The sequence below is a fragment of the Pezoporus flaviventris genome, unplaced genomic scaffold, assembly GCF_033815535.1.
Source record: "Pezoporus flaviventris isolate CSIRO_AGI_PZ_B2104156 unplaced genomic scaffold, CSIRO_AGI_Pfla_v1 ptg000002l, whole genome shotgun sequence".
NCBI lineage: Eukaryota > Metazoa > Chordata > Aves > Psittaciformes > Psittacidae > Pezoporus > Pezoporus flaviventris.
Window position 1 is genome coordinate 32,627,666 of NW_026892550.1, and position 24,540 is coordinate 32,652,205.

Consider the following 24,540-nt stretch of genomic DNA (forward strand, 5'->3'; position numbering starts at 1 on the left):
ACTTGGTGTCTGCTGTCCTAAGCAGTCCTGTCCTTGAACTTTCAGGATGTCACCTGTAGAAGACAACAGGGGGGCTGTACACTATTTCAGATGCAGTAGTGGGCAGTGTTGTGTTGTGTCTCACAGACAGCACATGCTTATGCCCCCCAACTGCCATTTAGATTGTATAGCATATTCCTTAGTCTACAATCAGCTAGCAGAAGTTGCAAGTAGAATCATAACTAATTTTTGGCTGGTTTCATTCACTCTGGGTACAACCTTGTACATATTCCTACAGGTTCTAGCTCTCCAATTAAAGCTATTCAAGAAGTAAGAGAAATCCCTGACTCTTCCTGTTTTCTGAGAAGCTGCTTAAAAGCAAATAAAAAAAAAACAAACCCAAAAAACCACCCCAACTTTAACATAATTTGTATCTTTGAGAACTGGCAGTAGTATCAGTCAAACACATACAGGCTTCTGCCCACTAGACGGTTTAGTTCAAACCCGTTACTTTTCAGATCCCACTTGAGCTGACGTACACTTACTGAGTCGTAGAGCATCTGGTTGGCATTATTGATAAAACCACATATAATGCAGATTTGAGAGTTATTTGGTGGTCAGAATGCTGATATTTTTTAAAGAGACATAATACTTAAGTACTTTTGAACTAACCTGGTAAGTTGCCTAAAAATTAATGAAGATATCAGAGTTCCGTCAGAGCATCCCTCTTGCTCTGCACACCACCAGTATGTCAAAGCATGATGAATATATGTAATCTTGCCCTTGCCAAGAAGAGCAGTACAAAGTGCATTGGGCACTACTGCTCATATTAAAAATTCACCCTGCAGACTGATTTTTGTATTGGCTTTTCTTGTATTGGCTGAGATGAAATCAAGAGGCCACTTACTGCCACTTGATTAAGGATAATCAAGTTTGATTACAGTTTGATAATATAAAATTGGTAAATAAATCTATTTAATTTATCAAAGACCAGATCTACTTAACAGAACACCATTTTGGTGGCCATTATCAATTCTGTTCTTTGGGTACATTCACTTAGTTTTGCAAGAGTGACTACTTCAGTTTTGTCCATCTAATTTTTTAGCTTATTTTAAGTGATACCCACAGTAATAGAATCTGCCCTACAATGGTAGCTAAGGTGATACTATTCTTGTCTTTTTTAATTATTGGAAGTCTTTTAAGTTGTGCTGAGAAAGACTACAAGGATATTCAGTGCAAAATGTCACAAGACAGAAAGGTACAGAATCAAAGACTTGCCTGCAGGCACCAAGGCCCCTTGTTACAGCAGTTCTTTTTACTTGCACAATTAGAATACTTGCTTGAGCCTGATAAGATTTCAGTATATATCACGTTTATTTCTATTTTATATTTATATCCTGTGACAGCACTATTTATATGGAATGCACAGGGATAATTTACTCATGTCCTAATATGAATAAGTTGGTTGATGTCTCTCCTGATAAACTACTGTGCATTAAAATTCTTCCCCTTGTATAGAATCACACCAATGAGAGAGGACATTGCCAGGATCTTTTGACAGCAAGCAACTTGTTTTCTTTACATGTCCTCTAAGGAAAAACAAAAAAATCATTTTAAGGTGGAAAGGGTTTGGAGAGATAAATAAATACTGAATGCATTCACATTAAGTTTAGACTTTCTCGCCTTCTGCAAAGCACTATGTCTGCATGTAACAAAATAAGACTTTATTTTTCATATACTAGTTTTCAGTGATCTGAAAAAACATGTTCTAGTACCGTGTTCAAAAAATAATATAATAGTAACTGTTAAAGTTAAAAGAATTCTATCAAGGTAAAGAAGAAAGGAAACAAAAGCAGCTGTAATTGCATTGTACGTGGTGTCATTAGCTGTGGCAGGTCTTTAATTGTTCTAGACAAGATGACAGTAGCTACTTACATCAGTTTTGTGGTCTATTTATATACCAAAGTCATTAGGAGTCTGGAGCTTGTTTAAAAAAAATAATTTCATTAATGAATTCTCATTTTTTTAGCAGAAAGCATAACCTAAAGCAAAAGTGAATTAAATCTACCTAAAAGAAAACCTGGAAAATCACTTTAGGAGAGGAAATATCAGGGTAATATAGAACAATCTATGCAGGACAAACCTGTGTTTTGCTTCTCTGTGTGCAGGAGTTATGTTAGAAGTGGGTGGGATTTCTGCTCTTTTGATGACTGAGTGGTTCAAAAAGCAATTGCAAATGAAAAATGTTAAAGCAACTTAGTATTGTTACACTCTGTTCATTGCCTGAAGTGGTTATGCTTCCAGTTTACATGACGTTCTAGCAACTGCAGAGATGCAAGGTAATGAATTTATGCAGGTGGACTGGAATTTTTGGAAATACACAGTAGAAGCAGTATGTGAACATTAATGGACTTGTAGTAAAGATTCCTGAAGATGGCTGAACGTGTATCTTTCTATTAAGAGACAGTCAGATGCACAGAGGAGCTGAGGGTAACATGAAAAATATGAGCATTTTTCTTTGAACTTCAGAGACTGCGATGCACAAAAGAAAGTGATGTTGGCAGGGAGAACAGGATGATAGGCTCACAGAAAGGGAGCATCCAAAATCCACTTTTCTTTTTGGGCAACACTACACAGCTTCAGGGAGAAACAAACTCCTAAAAAAAAACAGATTCTGTTGTGGAAGAAGGCAGAGGTGAGATCACAAGTTTAGTAAGAGATATGTGAAAAGATATGGAGGAACCAGAAACCAGGAAGCCGTAACCCTTACAGATTTCACAGATACAACCTGCTACTGACATATCATCTTCATTAGCTAAGGGAGAGTCTGAAAGCAATGCCCCAAACAGAGTGGGTGTTCTAGTCTTCTGAGCTGTCTTTTAGACACTTTTACAAGGAAAATTTTGATAGGCTCTTGGTGTCCTAGCCATAGCTGTTACCACAATCACTGATATAATGAAATGTATTTTATAATCCATAGTTTATGGAGATAAAAGCAAACCAGTTTTCTATGGTAACATATTTTCATATGTATTGAGTTCTTAGAATATTCCTGTGCTTCTTAACTGTGATCCAGCAAGATACCGAACAAAATAATTATAAGAATGCTGGTGGCTGCATAAATTCCTATTTACTTAGAAGTCAGCAGGCAACCTCCAGTTTCAAATTCACACATCTCTAAACATATGATGTGTGTCGAGGGATCAGAATCAAATCAAAGCTCTAAGTCGCAGTACCAGAAACAGCTAAGGGATCCAAGTCTCTTTATCCACCAAAGTTAGGAAGAATGTGTGTTACTAATCCAACCTTGAAAGAAACACTATAGAAAATAGATTTTGTTTTGGAGGAAAATGAATTTTTACATAATGTTATATTGTTTGCTGATGGAAAGCTACTTATTGTATAATTCTGATGTTTACACAGTGTGGCTTTATACTTCTGCAATTGTCTTTTTAATAGGCTTTAAATGAATAAAACATACTTTGCCACTACTGTACAGTAAACGCTCCCTAAATCATTACAGCCCTTAGAGAAATCTGAAAGAAACACTGGATATTCGAGTTCTGCTTTATTTACAGTATAATTAAAGTAATTACAAAAGGTTACAGTAGTACACCTGTTACAATTTCTTAGCTGAAGTGAGAACTTGGATAAACAATAGCTATCCAGTGAACTGACTTGTCATGGTTTAAACCCAGTCAGGTAACTCATTCACTCCCCCCCCCCTTCTTTCCCTCCCCCTGCTCTCGGAGGGACGGAGAGGAGAATCGAAAAGAATGCAACTCCCACGGGTTGAGATAAGAACAGTTTAGTAACTAAGGTATAACACAGATCACTACTGCAACCACCAATAATAACAATGATAAAGCAAATAACAAGGTAAGAGAATACATCACCTCACCACCAGCCAACCGATAACTTGCCCCCCCCCCCCCCCCCCGACCAAGCACCGACCGATACCTCCTCCAACCCTGCAGTCTCCCAGCCCTTCCAGCTAACTCCCAGTTACATCCTGGGCATGACGTGCTGTGGTATGGAATACCTCTTTGGTCAGTTTGGGTCAGGTGTCCTGTCTCTGCTTCCTCCTGGCTTCCCCTCCCCCCTGGCAGAGCATGAGGCTCACAAAGTCCTTGGCCAAACCAAAACATCCTTGTTATCAGCTCTGTTCCCGAGCTGAAAGTCAAAACACTGCACTGCACCAGCTACCAAGAAGGAGAAAAATGACTGCTACTGCTGAACCCAGGACATGACTGAAGACATTATTTATTTTCACAAGCTATTGATAACCTTATAATGTACAACAGAAGCAAACCCACAGATTAGTTTGCAAAGGGCATCAATAAATATTCTAAATAAAAAATGTACCCAGGTACAGGCTTATTGGGTATTTCTTTTATATAATAATTATAATGCGCATTTCCACTGCATATGCAAAACCACGTAATTTTTTAAATATTACTCTTACACAAACCCATGTCTTTCTAATTTGTAAATGGAATAAATAACTTCTCTCTTGATGCACTTCTCTGTGCTTTTAATCACAAAAAATAATTTTGTATGTGCTTGCATCATAGAAATAAGTTTTATCTTTCATTTACCTCTTATGAAATGACTTTATCTCTGCAACTATCAGAAACCTGTATTTTTTTTCAAGTAAGTAAACATGCCCTTAGCATAAAACATATCCCCACAGGATTACAGCGAAAGGACTCATAATTTTAGAGATAAGCCAAGGTATGAACCTTTTAAGTGTGTGCCAATATCACCGGTCTTGGCAATGCTTCATTTTCTTTATTAGTTCTTACATTAAAATTTCAGTTTTTCTCTGAATACTTGTTAAATCTTTGATTGGAGCATCTAATGAGAATAGAAATATAATATTTCACAAATTGGTCCCCTTCAAAACAAACTTAGCTATTAAAATTTGATAGAAAAAAAAGTGTGTTCTGGTTTTAGATCATTTTAGAAAATCTAGGAGATTACTATAACTGTTTTTATTTTGAGCAGGTAGTATTTAGCAATCAGAAAATACATTTCTGCCTTTGAATTGCTAAATTACAAAGATATTAACCTTCAAATTTTCAATCTACTATTTTTTATCATATTATTAACACTGGTCATTGTTTCTTTCTCCAGACCGTACCTTTAAAATTCCCACTTTGAGTAAAGCAAACTGAATTTCTATTCAAAATATGTTCAGTCCTGCTAGAAATTGCATTAACTTCGTAAGTTCTTTCAACTTAAACCAAAGAAAAATTTAGTCCAAGGATTTGTTTTCCAGCCCCTTGAAAATTCAGTGCAAATTTGTGTTACCTTTTTGAAAAGAATCTTAAGGTACCTTTTGTGTTTAAAAATGAGTTTTAATTAATTCCGTTACTTACAAATCTTAATTAACACATTTTTAGCCTTTTTACAATTTTTTCTACATTTACTAATTACTACGTGTACGTGAACTGCTATGAACAAGATCGTATCAGTGTGTTTATAGTCACCCTCTCTTGTTCAGGGCCATCAGCCTAGATAGGGTTACAGCAGTATGATCAGTAAAATCAAACCTAGGGTTTCAGCTGTGTATCACAGGAGTTTTTGAATGGTATCTCTGACACTACTATAACACTAAGTACATTCAGCCACTCTGTTTCAGCTTGTGCAAATGTCAAGCTGTCTCTGCTGATGATTCCTTTCCTCGGTTGTTATGTTTTTCTGAGAAAGATTTACCCTATCAGGACAGAGGGACAATTAAAATACTGCACAAATGTAGTTCCTGCTGAAATACATAGATCTGCAAATGTGAAGGGTTAAAAAATTTAACAAACTATTTAATAAATCTCAAAGATATGAATAAAACTTCCAATTATCCATATCTCATTTAAATATCCATCTGAATATGTGGTATCTTTGCAATCCTGAACATGTAAATTGCTTCCTTGCACCCCAAACTTCTTGTTAAACATTAAAACCATGCCTTGCACTTTCTGGCTGAGCACATATTTGACACTTGGAACCCTCCAGATCTCCTTATGCATAATCTCTTCTCATGTCTATTTTCTACTTTCCCAAAATCTTAGCATTAATTGTGTTTTAAAAATATTCCTTCTTCAATCCTCTTAGATAAAAATTGATTCTGTGGTCAGGGAATAACAGAGAATCTATAAAACTTCCCAAAGTGTCACTCATATTACACAAACCCACCAATGTTTTCATGTACTACCCACTACTGCATTCCCACCTAAAATTTCATCTTTATCACTATAAACTTTAAATGTTTTTCATGTTTACCTGTTACATACCCTCAGATTTCACTGTATTTCAGGAACATCAGTATTCAAGACTACTTACTAGCAAATAGCAATGTCTGATTATTCAAGAAGGGGAGGCATGAAATAAAATTTCAATGCCAACAGCTGTAGCTTTGAAGGAGAAAAATAAGCACTGCAAAAATGAATTCCAATCATTCGAAATAATATTATGTGTTATGTAAGTCTTCCAAGGAAGGCTGATCATACATGCTGCTTCCAAGACAGGAAAAGAGCTACAGGGTGAACACATTACAACACTATCCTGTAATGCGCTCCCAGCCTTGTGCAAGTCAGAAATCAGTGACCTTCCCCAACTGTTGAGACTTTCTCAAATTTTTCCAGCCAGTTGTTGAGCCATAAAAAATTCGGTTATCTAAAACAATCCATGGCAAGATGTTCCACGTAATAGACTCAATCTCCTGTACTATACTAATAAAAGGTATTATACTTTTGCAATTTGCATTTGGGGTTTATATCTGGAAAAGTGTTCAGCTCTGCAGAACTGTCTCCATGTATACCGATATACCATACTGGACTGGGCTGATGTGGGTAGTCAGTACTCATGCAAACTTTTAAATTCAGATTAAGATGCCTCAAAGGAAATCTATTCTGTAAGCCATTTATGAAAGAAAGCACCTTCCAGTTCACCTTCGACCTTCATTCTTCCACATACCATGAAGTCAAAAGCAATAAATGAATGACAGAACTATACAGCCAGCTATTGCCTAGCTGTCTATTCAGCTTGAATTTTCTTTTTTAACCTCAACTACTTCTGAAGAATAGCAGGTGAGAATTGCCAGATCTCTTTAAAATGTAATATGCAAAACCCAAACAAAAATCCAAACTCCCCTAACTCTTCCTGCCCTTTGCTTTTATACTACATGGGATTGTTGTTGATTTAATTCCTCTCAGAAATATGGCATTCTATTTAAAACCACTTGTGCTGCTTGACCATACATTGGAAACTGAAAAAGTCCATGAAAAATATAGATAATATTCAATGCTGCAAAACATAAAACTTTAATTCCCCCTCCAAATGAAAACAAAGAACAGCCTTTTTGTATGATACTGAATTTACCAATTGCTGAAGAAGCCAAGAGACATATAGTACAAACTACCTGAGAACACATTCTTGGTTTTTGGATAGTACTACCTTTCTTATTAAGTGGTGGAGAGAAACGTTGGCAGACAATATTCTACTAGCAGATGGTACTTAAGTTGTAATTAAATACTGCAACAGTATTACATTTGGACACCATTCAAGAATGAATGCTTTCATACAAGAAATGACTAAGTTAGCCAGGACTTCTCAGGCTGGAAACGAGATGACTGAGTGGGAATGTGATAGGAGTTATAGGCATGGATAGAGATTAACTGTCCATCCAATTTCTTTAAGAATACCAAAAAAAAAAAGTAGCATCAACTGAAGCTAGGAGGCACTGTGTTCAACCTTTAAAATCCATGTGTAGATGAGGGTTACTAACTGCAAAACAGACCTTTGGTTCTGAAAGTCCAGAAAGATGTAAATTTTGTCATGGCCTAATGTTAGAAAAAAGATAAAGTTTTCAGAAAATAAGGCTCTTAGGGAATGTCAACAAAATCACCTCAAATGAAAATACTGTCATCATGCTTAGAAATGCCATATTACGTAAACTGTTCTGTGCAGTTCTAGAAAGCTTTTGTATGCTTGAATTATTAATGTCAACCAGTATTTTGGTTTTATAGCTCTATGACTTTAGATTTGTTTAATTCTACTGCTGATTCCTATTTCTCAGATTAAATTAGACTCAAGTCAAACATAGTATATACCCACAGCATGTATAATCTGGTACCATTATTCACCATCTGCAATGCAAATCATCACACTGTACATTCTGACCCTATTTATCATTTAAATGAAGAATTTTCATAATCATTTATCACATAAATTCTTCATGGACATTAAGTATTTTTTTTTCTCCATTCCATCATTACATATTCTTCAAGTTTAGTTTACACGTTTTTGCATTGTCAATACTTTTGACTTTTGCTTAATCTGATTTATGCTGTCCTATTACTCTGAATAATCTAGAATTGACTAAACGGTACTGCAACTTATATATAAACAAAAGAAGCCTGAGGATAGTGATGGTGCTTTTCTGCTGTATTTCAAAACAAATGTAGACACTTCCAGTCACCTTTGAAAGCCATATTTTGAAGAAATTGTACTGCTGTAAATTCTCGCTACACAGTCAAGATGTGCTTTATGAGTAGGATTGAGTCTGAATTTTGTTTGACATTGCATTAATTTATTTTCTGTAAGACACAAGTTAAACCTATTTGAAGAGCCCATGAATAAAACCACTTTCACTACCAGCTGTTCTGTGATGTAGGTGATGGAGCTAAACAGTCACACTAGAACTATCATTTACTTTGCTGTAGTCTTTAATTCTCTGAACAGGCATGTCAGTAAGATTAAGATTTTGCACAAATACAGGAATGCAGGAGTGCAATTCCACTTCGTTAGTAGCAATCAAATACTGCCTTTTGCCAAGAAACAGCAGAGTAAATTCTAAAAAATCAGAGGCATTTTTGTGACAGGACAGAATTTGGCCAAATGGTTGATAAAACTTTGGGCCATGTGACAAATGTTTAAGTATCTCTTTCTATGGAAAGTGTATTTCTAGTGTATTTCTAAAACTTCAGCTTTTAACGAAGTTTACAAGGTGCAGGTGGAAATTAAGATAAAGTCATCCTAGAGATTTCATAGCATAGAGAATCATAGAATCAACCAGGTTGGAAAAGACCTTTTTACATCATCAAGTCCAACCTCTACCCCAGGAATGCCAAGGCCACCACTAAACCACTGAGGGCCACACCTACACAGTTTGTGAACCCTTCCAGGACACTCACTCTTTACCACTGCCCTGGGCAGCCTGTTCCAAAGCCTGAGAAGGGGAAGAAATTGTTCCTAATCTCCAGTCTAAACCTTCCCTGGTGCAGCTTCAGGCCATTTCCAACTCATGCATCAAATTTCTGAGATAAAAGAAAATAAGTACTTTGTTAATTATGTTCTTAATGAAATATTTATTCAATATCAATACAGTTGACCTTACATGGGACCACATTTCCTACCACATGTGCAAGTATTTCATTTGGGGTACTTCGTTGTGACCTATGGCAATGCTAAATCAGTGTAACATCATGAAAACTGATTCATTTCAGGATCAGGTGATTTACATAGAATCTAACCTTGCTATGCAGGTAAAAGTACTTGCCCTTGGCTATTACTTAGCCTGACCACAGGGCTTTCTGGAAACAGCAAAAGCTTTATAAGTGTAAGCTCATGGCTAAATCAATGTTTATGCATTGATACCTTTGAATAGCAAACACTTGCTGCCTGCAAGCTAAACAATGTTTTTATCTGTTTGCTTATTTCTGGTCCTTCAACCACAGCACAGGGTGTTGCAAATCGCATTTAGTAACAATTATCTGCTGGAATTTCGTGAAGAGGAAAGTAGCATGATTAATGAGAAGTGACACACAGAGATTACTCTGCTATGCTAGTCTCCTTGGTGAACAGGGGACTCTGTTGAACTGAAGCTTGACCTTTGTTACTTTTAACGAGGTCATCGTGAATGCTAAGTGCTTGAAAGATTAGCCACTACAATGTTCCCCTATTACTTAATGATGCTGCCACTAATGAACTGCAGGTAGCCAATTACATATAATGATACAGTTTTCACCTCTGAAACAGAGGTTGAATAAAAAAAAAAAAAAACCAAACCAAACCGCTATGTTTCCTGTCAAGGTGTTTAAAATACAACCTCGGAACTCTTAGTAGATCATGTTTTCCTTGCAGGTAGGTAACTGAGAATCTAAATTTGGATAAGCTAGAGAGTTCAGCTTTGAAGGAACTGTGTACCCAGCTGACCAATGGATCATAGCTCAGCAGCTGTAATGTTTACATTTCATTATCATGAACAAACAGCAAAAGTGGCTCAACATCCTGCACTTTGCTGTAAAGGTGTTCAGTGTTACAAGCCCTGAGGTTTTCAAAGTAACTTTATTGCCACTGAACTAGCATCAGATCACTTGTAGCAAAACAGTTTAAATGTTTACCTTGAGCAAGCCTCGAGGTAAATAGCTGCAAAATAAAACCACTGGCAGGGTTAAAAATATTTTCTGTTACAGTTGACTTATATTAGCTGCCGATTAAGGTAGGTAAATGTGACCAAATGAAACTGAGAATTGGAGCTTGAAGTTACAGTTGACTGAAAAGATATCAATAGAGATGTGAGAAAAACTAACATAATACTAAAAAAAAAAAAAAGTTTCAAGGTTATTCATAATTGCTTTCACACCTGTTAATGCATCTTTGTTCCCTGTGGGAGCTATATATGATCATTTCATCAGGCCGAGATTCCATCACCTTTCTTAAACTGACAAAAAAAACCCTCCTGCCATGAATTTTTATTAAGTATAAAACTGTGAAGACATAACACCACAAATGGAAAAATGCAAAGTATGTGAATGGACATTTCCAACAAAACACTGTTTGCTCTAAAGATGTATATAAACTCATGGGCTCATTCTAACAGAATCCACGCAAGTATATGCAGTATACTGCAGGTTCAGTGAAGTCCATCACACTGTGATGATAAGATTTCAGGACAAAGCCAAGTCAATAAAGTACACCCAAGAAAACTCTACAAAATAGAAACTCACCTTATTGGTACTATTCTCTCATGGTTCCTCTCTACTTTGCAAACAGGAATAATCCTGCCATTGTCCGCAAAGTCTCCACAAGTCACCAGGATGGGAGCAGGGGTGACACAGATTCCAAGCCAATATTTACAACAGCATCAATTAAACAGCATATGTGAAAGTCAGAGATCTGAGGCCATAGTACTGGTCCCATCCCAGGCAGAGGTGAAGAATTTTTTTCCATTCATCTCAAGGATGAGAGATGAAGCCATTCAGAAGAACAACCCTGTGCTATAAGGACCAGCTCCTCTCTGCTTTCAGTAGCAGAGACAAGAACAAAAAGTAGATATTATGGTTTGTAGGTAGCTAGATCACACTGTAATTGTCTTTCATACCAGAAAACAATTTAAGACTTTGAACATGCTATATCCAGAGTTTGCTTTGCAGTGTTTACTATTTTATGGGAGGTATATCAAGGCAGTATTACACAGAGCTAAACAAAGCAAGAAAGCAAATGCAGAATTAGAAACATTACATATGACAAGAAAGCAAAATCAGTTTTTTTTCCATGAGGCATCAAAATTAGGATATTAAATAAGAAAAAGAAAGAACAGATTTTTTTTTTTACTTCTGTGCATAAACTTTTATATCTTTTTATTAGCACTAAATTTACTGTAAAAGAGAACAAATCTCTTTTTATTAATCTGTGAGAAAACATATGGTTATATTGGATTTCCACAAAATGATTAAAATATAGAACAAAGGATTTCTTATAGATGCTTGTAAAATGACTGGAGAAACACCAGCAGATGTCATGTGTTAAGGTTCTGAGGTTTTTATTTAACTAAACTAAAAGTGGATTTGCTCCACAAAGTTTCATCTAGAGTTTTTTGGATTGTAGAGAAAAAAATGGAGGCTGCAAATTTGGAATGATTTACCCACAGGCGGATGTCAGCCCAGGGTTCAGAGAAGCAAGAAAGCATGTAATGCTTGCATTGCTCACCTTTGGGCAGACAGGAACGTGGGTAATCAGAAGAACAGGCAGAGCCTGATTTTATGTTTTCCTGCACCAGAAGAGGAAAACCACTACATGGAGTTCTCATAATTTGCCTTTCTAGAGGCCTGCAGTGATTTATGGAAGTTTCAAGGAAAGATTTGGTCTTTGAATTGTAATTCAAATGGAGAAAAACAGCTATTGGGACTCCTGTCTCTGGAAGTCCTTTATGTTTAGACTCTTCCTAAAATTAAAATAAAAAATAAGGCACTACAAGGCTGTGGAGTTTGAGCTCTCTAACTTTTAAACTTTAGTTTCTGAATGTACATCTAGGTTATCTCTCTCTTTTCTAATAATTAAACTCAAGTCTTTAATTGGAAATAAAGCACGACACATTCATCTTTACGTTAATACTTGCACATGTACCATCATTTTGAACTACACAGGTAAAATTATTGAACCCACTTTCCTTTCAAGCCTAGTGGAAAAAAGTACCAGACTACCAGAAATATCAATGACCAAATATAAAGGGAACACATTACGCTAGTTTGCTATTATCTGTAGTTAATAACCATTATAAACTTCAAGTAAAAATTGATAAATGGTCTATTTCTTCCTAAATATGCATGCCTTTTCTGAAGCACAGGAATATTTGAATGCAAATTATAACGCAACAGCTTCGGAACTTTAGCATTGCTGACTGCTACTGAAAGTCTATTAAGTTATATTTTTGCATACTGAAATAGAGTGGAAAAGCATGATCTATAATAAAAACTAACTGCATCTATCAAACACTTATTCAATAATTACTCTTTTTGGAAGACTGCATGAGTACTTTTGTTTGAGAAAATTTTACATTGTTGATTATAGCTGTGATATCTTACCTCTTAATACATTTTACAATTTGCACATAACGGTTCCAAAGGAACTTGCAAATGACAGTAAATCATAAAATTCATTTTGCTGTGCATCAGTTTATTCATCCATGTTCCAACTAATCACCTCATTTCAAAAATCAATAAACCTAAATACCTGGATTTATGATGCTTTGTCAAAATTAACAAGGGAATATCAACAATGCAGAATTAGAAGTCTATTGCAACTTAAAGACAAGCACCTAGTTGAAAACAATTAAAAAGGCTCTGCAGCAATAATTATATCCACAGTGTTAGCAAATAAAATAAATTAAATCTGATTTTATTTCTGCTTGGGGAGATTGCAGGAAACACTAAAAAGCTTTAATGTAGTCACTTAAAACAATGAAGTTGTTTTGAAGTAAAATTTTAAGCAGAATGAATTGAGCTTGGGTTACTCAGTATGCTGAATTGTGCATATAACGTTCATGTAGATGTATTTTTAAAAGTACCCTATTTCTATTTATTATTCCATAGCTACAATGGATCAGAGGGTTTTTATTCTGATAGACACCACTTTGGTTATAAATAATCTCCTGTAATACTATATGTAAGAGAATGCAGTCATCCTGTTGTATCAACATGGAAAAATAAAAGTGCAACTAGTATTTCAGAAAGACAGAAACAGTAGCATTCATGGAAGATGGTATTAGGACTGAATAGCTTTTATGCAACAAGCAAAATTAAAAAGAATGAGCAGGTGATATAATCTCTTTTGAAAGGATTTAAAAAGCAAAAAATTGTTACAGTTAGAAAAAAGGTCTATAGTCCTCTGTTGCCTCTTTAATTAAGTTCTTAGTCGTAATCGGATGCAAAACACCCAATGGTGAAAAGACACTATGCCACACTGAATCTATTATCTCTTACTCCTATAACTGTCAATCCACAAAAGGGTATAAGCATATGAATCACAGAATCTAGTACCTATTTGGTGACTCATGTTAGCACTGTTCTATGATTTATTGGCAGATTATTTCCTTTCTCTTTCACAGATATTTTGTCTTCCTTTTTCTGATTAATTTCTTTCCATCTGAATGAGCAATAAATTAATATGTATATAGCCAAATATACATGTTATCAAAGTATTCTCAGAAATACTATTAGTAATATAAAACCTTGCATACAGTTAAATTATATCTTTCTGCTTCCCTTTGTGAATGTGATTTTTTTCTAACCAGCCATAAACAATACCACTTTATTTCCCAAAACCTTGCTCTATCTCCATCTATCTCCGTCTAACCAGCTGTAGCTTAGGCTGAGTTTTTTACCTTCTGAGTACAAAGAATAGAGACATCAAAGTGTTCTGATGAGGTCTATCAAACACTTCAATACCACTTTTGAGAATATTTGTGACAGTGTCTCAGTGCATAAGGTACTACTGTTAATCATCAAATTTCAAATTCTGATAAGAGATGACATTTATATCAGGGCTTTACCAGGTTCTTGTGCATCACACCAAGGTCCCTTGCTGTCCCGACACAGACATTTGTGATACACAAGATATGGTACACAGCCATTTGTGAAAACACCAGATATGGTACTTATGATGCATATTTTAATAATAAAGGTTTTCCATGTGCTCATATTTAAATCCTTTTTAGTTAATGATATCGATCATTGTGAAAAGATTACTCAGAATCACTTTAACTTTTTCATGGAAGAAAAGATATGCCAAGTTGGTATCTACACATATACCTTTCAGTATTTTTAAGATTGGACCGTCTGTCCTATGTTTGGAAGGGGAAAAAAAACCAACATATTTTGATCTTATCGTTCGTGATGATAAAATATATAATTTATATTCCTGTGATGCAATGGGGTGAAAACTGGAATTTGAGCAATGGAAATATTTAAATGATTGTTAAATAATGCTAAATCATGAAAAGAGAGTAATTCTTTGTACATTTTAATTCAAATTAGAGCCAGACATAGTTTCTAAAAGCACAATCATGAACAATTTTAGCATCCGTGTACTCTGTCCATGTCTTCAGGAATGTGTACAAATACTGTTATAAACATTTACCACTGATAAAATTCTGAAGTCCTAAATTCCAAGTAGGCATACAAGAATTTCTCTCTCCTACAGTAACAGAATAATGCACTTTGGCTTTAAATTGAAGGACTGCATTTGGCAATCTGATTGAAGTGTGCTTATTTCTGGTGATGAAGCAATGTCCTAAAGACTTGATTTGTAAATATCCTCTGGTGCAGGAAAAGCCAGGGAATTAAAAGTAAAAGCATGGTTTTCCTTTAAAAAAAACTGCAGCTGTTACACAATCATCAAGAGATGGTAAAGCTGAAATCTTATTCTACATGAACCTTTCAGTGCATCCTCAGTGCAAACTTCAGTTTCTGAGCACAAGATGTTTTATACTAGAAAATGCATGTAATTAAGAAATGGCTGGAAACATAAACAATGTGTGCAGAGCCTCAGTAGCAGTCTTATTTCATTGTTCAAAGGCAGCTTGCTCTATCACACAGCTGGACATACTCTACTATGGGGCACGTCGCCGAGCCATTGATGGAAAGAGGCCAAGAAGGATTCAGGGCTGTGAAAAGGAGAAGTGGCTTGGAAACAGAAATGATAATCCTTGTGTTTTTCAAAAACTGTCCAGCAACTTCGTTCTCCTGTGATCTCCTGCTCAGTGGCTGATGACATGCTTTTAAATCCCGAGTGCTGCAGTTTCTCCTGACTGCACACATGCACACATTGTCACAGGTCCCTCTTTCAGAAAAAGAAGTGTTATCCCATTGTCCGTTTTACAACAGGAAATGTTGAAGTCAAGATGCTCAGCGGACCAGGGTGACATTTATGGGTCAAGATACACATTCAAATGAAAGCTGATTTTCACAGCAGGGATGTGAGACACAACGACACCTCTAAGCAAACCCCTAAGCACTGGTTCTGAACAAGATTTTTTTTTTCCTTCCTCTTCTTTCTTTTCCACTGGATACAGCATATCAGTTGGTTTCTCTCAGGAGAATAACTTCACTTTGGGGGAATTCAGCAACATGAAAAGAGAAAAGAAGGGTTTGGATTTCTATCATTCACTTGGAAAAAAGTTCTGAAATTTTACTTGTAGTATTTGCTCTGTTAAGACAAGCTGCACAGAAGAGTCAGACACTTTGTGACCCAGCTTGTGAGATCTCTGCCATTTGGCTGTTAAATTTGTGTCTTGGTGCTTGGTCCTTTGCACAGGATGAATTTATCTGATTAGTTCATGTCTGTGTAACAGACAGATACTGGTGACACTCTCGGTGGAAGTCTTGATCTTTGATTATTACTTTTGGTTTTGGTTTTGTGTGTTTTTTTTTAATTCAAAAGAATTCCATGGGAATTTTAAGAAAAGAAACTAAGGACCAAAAATATCAAAATCTTGGTAGTAAAGGAGAAAGAAGTTTCTACCTTCACTTTTTGATAAATTGTTTCGATTAGGTGTTTTCTCTATTTAAAAAACAAAAAAGTTAAAGCATTCAAGAAACATTACCTTCTAAGCATATAAAATGAGTCATTAGCAGGTGGAACTGCTTGATTTTATTGTAATGGAACAGTGATTTAGAAAATTTTATCTTTATCCTATCAGAAACATAACTTGTATTTATCTCATCTCCCATTAGAACTTGTCTCCCTGGAACTGATTTTGGAACCAAGAGCTTTAGTGTGCATGACTAACGTTTCAGAAGTCCCATGGGAAGTGAGCACCTTCATTTTCTCACTGGCTTTCTACGAGGCCTAGGGACTTTCAAGAAGTGTTAGATGCTTAAAGCTTCTCTAAAATTCATAATTTTTAACTTTTAATATCTGGTATAAATTCAAGCTACACAAATAAATAAAACCCCTTATGAATTATACTTTTATATTAAATTACTATCTATCTTCCATTTCTTCTCCTACATATTATTTTTTTAATACACATGAATTTGGTTTGAGGACAATGTTTTCACTTTCATTTTTTTGATGATATAGAACTCTGTGCAGTTTATTTCATAGCTAATATTTTATAGCTTTTGATAATTTTATGAAGTTTTCTATTATCTTTCTTATTTAACTCTGTAAAGCCAAAATTTTTCTTTGAAAGATACTGAAATCTATATAAATAATCATTCCGTGAGCATTACACAATTTGTCATCACTACTGAAACGATGTCTGGTTTTCAGTCCGTTAATTAAGGAGTACGGAGGGAAGTAAACCTCATTTTTGTGAGCATCTGAATGCATAAAATAGTAGTATACCCCTAAAAAAACATGAATCTAATTTTTATATATTCAGGAAAATCAATGAAGTAAACAAAAAAGAAAGACAAACCTAACCAAATTTAAAAACTGAGGAGTCACAGAAAATATAATTTGTAACTTTGATGCAAGGATATTGCTCGTTACTAGTTCCATGTGCTGTATTAGAGTATTTTTCCTCCTGACACAGAGATGTTAATTAATAAGAAACTCAAATAAGGACTTCATTTTAAGTGGGTGATATCATTTGCCCTACAGAAAGCTTACAGAGTATGTCCTCTTTTAAAATTATTGCATCAGGAAATAAGGGATAATTATGTTGGCAGCATGCTTCTTTTTTGTTTTAGGTCAAGCCAGATGTCATGTGGGATGTACAGCCAAACAGAGTCCATGACGAGTTAGATGATGTAGTATGTATGAAATCTAAAGAATCTTGCACATTATAAGAAGTCCAGACATCCCTGCTTCAATTATACATAAACTGGAAAGAGGGGGGAAAAAAGTTCTTTGTATACACACTCATTTCAATAAAAAAAAATCCTGTGTGGCACTGGAAAGTTCACAGACTTCATGGGAACATTTTTAGCAGAACAATGCTGGTCATTTGGAGCCAGGCTGCCAACTTTTCTGCATAATACTGATTGGTATTTGAGTCATTTCACGACTTGGCATCACCCAAGTTCAAAAGACTGTTTGTAACAGTAGACTTTATTGTACTGAGGCTGCACAGAGCAGCAAAACTAGTTTTGCCCTCACCCAGCAAAGGACAGAGTGACTCAGAAAATATGCAAAGTGATTCTACTTGGTTGATTTTCATTTGTCTCCAAAACAAAAACTCTCAATCCATAAAATGTCATGAATAGTCAGACAAATGGTAGCAATTCCCTCAAAACTGTATTTTGAAAGTTAAACTCATTTGAGAAAGGCCCACTAACAGAAACATTTATAGGATTTGGATTGTGCATTGTATGACATGCTCAACCTACAAAAAAAAAAAAAAAGAAAAAAAAGGAGAAACCAAAACATTCTGAAGAAACCAACCAAATTTATGAAAAAATAGTGGTTTTAAATTAATGTAGGTGGTGTGATCGCAAAATGCTGAAATCTGCATCCTCATAGATATATTCATCTCTCTTCTTGTACACTAGTACTGGATTTGTCAACTTCCATCCATTTTGTGAACACCATCTGCTTTATTCACTGTTCTTTTTTGGTTTTGGTGGTGTGGTTTGGTTTTTTCGTTTCTTTTTTTCTTTTTTTAATAGTGAATGCATTTAATTATAAAATATTACTCCTGTCCATAAGGATTAAAAAGTGTTCCAACTTCAGTGTAATGAAAACATAATATGATTTCCAGAAAAAAAAATCTATGGACCATCCAAATCTGCAATACATCCAGGAGAGTAAAGGAAATGGAGGATAAGATCCCCCTGTTGCACTACATTAGTATTTTAAGTGTACATGATGCAGACAGAAATACTTTTGTCCCAATGCTACCAAGTCCTCCTCAAAATATGAAACACAATTTGCATATTAACAAATATGTCAGCAATTTTTTATGCCATCCTCCAAAGCCCTAGGTTTGTACAGTAGGAAGATATGCACTCCTTTCAGCCAGCTGAGTTACTCTTTGCTTATATGTTGGAGATGAATACTGGGCCAAAGCAAATGAGTAATTCCTTTGTTTTAATGCAAGACCTTTTAGCACAACTCTAACACAAATAAAGGTATTTTCAAGCAGACAAATAAACTTCGAGCTCTGCTAAAGAAGCAGGGCATTTTAGTTTTACAAACTAATGCCAGCTGATAAAGTACAAGAGCTATCCTGTGAACACGCTATAACTTCAGCCTGTCTCTGATCAACTCCATTAGGTATTTCCCAATTTTGAAGCCCTGAACAGTTTTGTTTCGTATACTTTCTGACAAAGTATGATTTTTGATACCTGTTGTTATTTGTCATATTGTTCCTATCTGGTCTTGTGGGATACTTTTTAATGGAACCATGTCTATGAGGGTCAAAAATTGGAACAGTTTTGGGGTTTATATGCTATTTATTTCAGCAGTATGAAAGCTCCAAGGAATAACTTTTGGTAGCAACTTTACTTGTCGAGAGTGACAGATTGGAGAAGGGTACAGGGAGAGCAGTCTGGAAGGTTACACTATCACAGAAGAGTCTACATTGGACTAACTCATCCACCTGGTTTTGCTTTCTTCAAGACAAACTTAGAATCATAGAATCATAGAAGAGTTAGGGTTGGAAAGGACCTTAAGATCATCTGCTTCCAACCCCTCTGCCATGGGCAGGGACACCTCACACTAAACCATGGCACCCAAGGCTCTCTCCAACCTGGTCTTGAACACCACCAGGGATGGAGAATTCACAACTTCCCTTGGCAACCCATTCCAGTGCCTCACCACCCTAACAGTAAAGAACTTCTTCCTTATATCCAATCTAAACTTCCCCTGTTTAAGTTTTAACCTGTTATCTCTTGTCCTATCACTACAGTTCCTAATGAAGAATGCCTCCCCAGAATCCTTATAGCCATAGATTCTGGAACAGGCATCTAGAGTCAGCAAAGGAGGCAGATATATGGCTTTTATTGTTCAGCTTCCATGACAGATTCAAAAAGCTCAGTACTGAGGGAGTAATAGAAACTTCAGCAACCACCCCTGTGAGCAAAGTGAGGAGGAGGCAAGAAGAAAGCTATTAACCACCTGGGCGTGCTGGAAACCAAGACAGGCTTTGATGCCTGTTCTGGGGCTTGACCAGCATGTTTGTGCTACAGATCAAGATCCAAAGCTCTGGAAGAAGATCTGACAGAGCAAGCAGTAAAATGAAAAGTGTCAGGGGGCAGCAGGAGCTGGGCTGCATTCCCAAGGCAGGTAGCTGAAAGGTAGCTGGCCATCATCTCACCCACTGCCATATACTCATGACTGGAGGCAGGTGGCCAATGTACATCGGCCAGGACAGGGCAATAACCCAGGTCTAAGTCTTGTGAGGGAAAGCAAAGTGCCTTGTAACAGGATGAGGGGCAGACAGGCTTGTGGCACCACTGAAGCAGGGACAAGGGCTCCAGGTGGGCTGAAATGACACCCTGTGCCTGTGGGCAGAGTGGGGAATGCTGGGGGCCCCATAGGGCCCTGACAGAAAGTTGCTCTTAACAGTACAAAAAAAAAGCTTATGGTGCCCCATTTGATACAATGTATTCACTACAGCAGTGTCCCCGGAGACAGGGGCTCTTGATTCAACACATTTCTCATCCTTAGATTAGCAGAACAAAAACAAAAGCATCACCTTCTCCTGCCAAGATAAGGGCTATGGTGTCAGTAGGTTGGAATCAGCAGTTTTCCACTGGTATATGTTGCCCAAAGCTGTTTATTTCGTTTATAAGTTTGTTGGAGTTTTTTTGTTTGGTTGTGTTGTGTTTTTTTAAGTAAGTCAGTTTGCAAAACACAGAGGTGCTAACAATTTGTGGCATTCCCATACGCACGGATGAGAGGAGGAACTTGATGGCAAGTTTAGGCTTAGCAGTAGGGCTGAGGCAAAAGCAAACCCTGAAATCAAGGCCCAAACCTACAGCTAGAGAGTAATGAAATTAAGAGAACATGACACCACCATTAGCACAAGAAGAATTTCAGAAGCAAGAGGTGTAGGAAATAGCTGGGTTGACCAGCAGATTCCCATTCCATGTGTTCCCCATGATGGCTCCCTCCATCAAATCCCTGAAGTGCAGTAACATCCCAGAAGAAAGCCAATGGCCATTCAGACAGCAAACTTCATACTGCCACATACAGCATTAATCTCTTGTGAGCGTTGCTAACAAATGGTGGTAAGCTATCTGTTTGCGTCTGGTTTATTTCAAATGACCTGCTGTACTGCTGTTATCAGCAGATCATTGCATACAAATTGTGATGGACAAATTTATGTAAAATCGTGATGTGAATGACATGTCATAGTCTAACCCTATTACTGCAAGAAAGTATTTCTTTTCTAGGAACTGCATCTGGGTTTCATTTAGAGAAAGACAAGATATGTATTACTGTTATTAGACTTCATGATTTGGAAACCGTCAACTACAAAACTAATGAGAGAAAGGGCACGGTGTGTGCAAGCATGCTTGCCATGTAACTGTTTTTTGAGACAGGTAGGAAAATGTACTTGATTTGCAGACTTCTGGGGACTTACCAAGGTGTCAGTTTTTATCTGACTTGCACATAGCCTTATAGTGTTTAAAACAGTAAAACAGTATGTTTTTTTGAAGAAATATCTACTAAGAAAAAGTTATACTAATGCATCAGGTATATTTTATTTGTGGGTACTTTATTTTACAACTCACAGTGTATGTCTGGTTTATGTTCTAAACTCCTAGAAGCAACACCAAACTCCCTCTTCTCTCCTCCCCTCTCTCCCCCTCTTCTGCTTTTGTACAGGGCTGTGTGAACTGAAAATTCTTGGAAATATAAGAACCAAATAACCTTCTGACCTGGAAGCAAACAAGCACAGCACCTGTGGAAAGGAATGTCTTGTATAATGCTACACCAAGAAAAGATAGTATGTGCCTTCGGAAAGACTAAGATGAGCATCCTCAGTAACTGCAGTGAATATATGATTATTTACTTAAGTTAGAAAATATTTATACCCTCTTCTGATTATCCCTCCATCCTGACTCAGACACCACTAGTATGGAAAGAAAAACAAAACAAAACAAAACAAAAAACCAAACCAAACAAATTTAAATGTTTCAGTTTCCTATCAGTTTTGTGCAAACTCTTCCTCGTTATTAGCAGTCTGCACTGCCAGTCAGGGCCCTGGACAAGCTGTATCAACTTTACATGCCACACACTTGGGACAAAAGTGTCCCTCGCATCTTCCCTGTCAGATAAGGAAAGGCAAGGCAACAGCTCCGGGATATATTGCTTTCTGGAAGGTCTACCTTCCAGGAACAAGGATGGGTGGGATTGGGAAATTTTGCTTGCACACAGAAAGTATTTGAACTCTCACAGAACTGTGGCTCCTTAATCTAAGGCTTATCAGGAATTTACAAAGGGCACATTCCCTTCTGGACATGCCTGTAATTCCCATTATCATCAATGGGGGTTGTAAGCAAGTTGTAACAAAGAATAAGCCCTTGTGTGTTAGCACTGCCCCTGTTTAACAGTGTCTAAATCGATACCAATGATTTGACAGTTTTACTTTCAATATATTCTGACTCATTTGAAATTCCGTTTGCACTTAACTAATGAAAGAGTACATTTTAATCCTCCCAACAAAAGGATATAGAACAGCCATTGGAGCCCGAGCCAAAAATGACAAAGTCAATGCGAAACTTTGTTTCGACTTCAGAGAGAATCTTGAATTGGTCCCTTAATGAATAACACACAGTTCAGCCCCACTCAGGAGAAAAAGACTGCACACAGAATGCAATGCTACTCTGATGCTTAAACTGGCAAAACACAGCTGCTACTTTAAAAGGAAATTTTCCATATACTCTGTTCCAGACTTCAGAAAACACAGGTAACATTATGCAGTACACTGGAGTTTAAAAAAACAACATACCTGTGGGGGAGGGAAAAAATACTGAAAGAACTTAAAAATGTTACTGCTCCTTCCTGATACCCTGTGCCCAACAAGTTTCTCCCAGTGTAAACCCTATTGATTGATGATGGCTTGGCTTCGTGAGCAAAGATTTGGGAAGGGCTTTACTATAAGCACGATGACCAAGGGCATGTGGGATATGCAAACTGGTTGAAAAAAAAGGCTGCTTAGGCAATCAGGAAGTATCCGACCACAACTGTCAACTCCTGAGCTAACTCAAGCTACCCATGCGCTGCTCCACCCACATGCAACATTGGATCTACAGCTTCCCATGCACCTTGTCACCTACCGTTTAGACCCTTGCTCGTCCATACAGACAAGTGAGAGTAAGCCCTTCCAGCCTGCACGGTGGACTTTTTAGGTGAAGCACAGCTTGTGCAGAACTGGCCCCACCCTTTAAACCTGAGGTTTAACTGCCATGGCCTAGTTAGCTAGGACGGTGACAGCAAAGTTCACAGGTCGTAGGTTTTGTAAGAGTGTCCTTCTCTTTTATGGAACACCATACAAGGCTAGACGAGCTCCATCAGACCGAGTTTGAAGATGAGTTTTCCTTCTCCTATGAGGAAGGCCTATCTAAAAACATATAATAAGCATCAGGCTGGAATAGAAAGAAAAAGACCATGGAGCAGACAACTATGCGAGGAGAAATTGGTATAGGGAATGGGGAATTTTATTCTCAATACATTTTCCAAACTGTCCCAGAAAAGATGAGACACAGAGAAATGTGTCCACACATAAGATCAGAAAGTTAGAAAAGATTTACAATATAAAGACTCTCCTGGTGTCTCAAGAGGAACTCACTGTTCTTTTTGGATATAAGTAAATACAGCTGTAACAGGCAGCACAGTGGCTTAAAATATTCTTAATAACATTCTCCCCCAAGGAAACATGAACACAGGACTCCCAAACAATTTCTTATATGTTTAGTCACGAGTGCAAAGATGATCTTACCATCTCAGTATGAGATGGGGCAGGGTTCCATTCAACTTCCATAAAACTGTACCCAAATTCTGTACAGATGTATTTGTAACTAGGCAACTTGACATTATCTGGAGGACAGGTAGTATCTCTGAAGTTTCAGCAGTAATCACACTTTTCTTTAAGCACTTACAATTTCTACTGCAATTTGATGCTTTACATTGACTTTTAAGAGAAAATTATTGTAATGCTCAAGTTCACAGGCTGGAAAAGGAAAGTTAATAGTGTTCTTTAAAAAAGCAGTTATTAATCCATGCCTCCAAAATGCAGCTCTCAATTCAATTCAGTTTAAGTAACTACTTCATCCCTTTAAAATTATTTTATTCTGAACATTTCTTTTCATAGAGAACATTACCTACACATGTTAGGAGATCACTGTCTATAAATTATGTACGACAGGAATAGTAGTGTATAATAGCTCTACTTAAATATATATGTATTATTTATGGTGTCACAGGTGAAGTACTAAAAGAAATTAAACAGTCTGCCAAGAATGTTATTGCAAAAATAACTTGTCCTAAATGCTGAACATGTGTAGTATGGGCTTTTTTCCCCTGCTATTTGGATATTTTTAGTAAAAATGCAATAAATTCAAAATAAGCACTGCATTATTAATGTATTTCTTATTCACTCTAGGGCAGCTCTGACATAAATCTACCATTTAAATTCTTTGCTTTTCTTACATTACATACAATGGAGCTAGTCCTGATCTCATTTATATTACCTTTCAAACCGGTGGAACTTCATGAACATTATAGAAACTACTCCTGATCTACACCAGATGACACAACAGATAAATAAGTCACACGTTTTCTGTACCAACCTCTCTGTTGTGTTTCTATTTCTAAATCAGTGATGAA

The 24,540-nt window shown here is 36.6% G+C and overlaps 1 protein-coding gene across 1 annotated transcript in view; it reads right to left on the minus strand.

The window, feature by feature from the left end:
* TENM3 (teneurin transmembrane protein 3) overlaps positions 1-24,540 on the minus strand; it is a 1,360,315-nt gene that overhangs the window by 629,784 nt on the left and 705,991 nt on the right. The gene's annotated exons all lie outside the window — the stretch shown is intronic.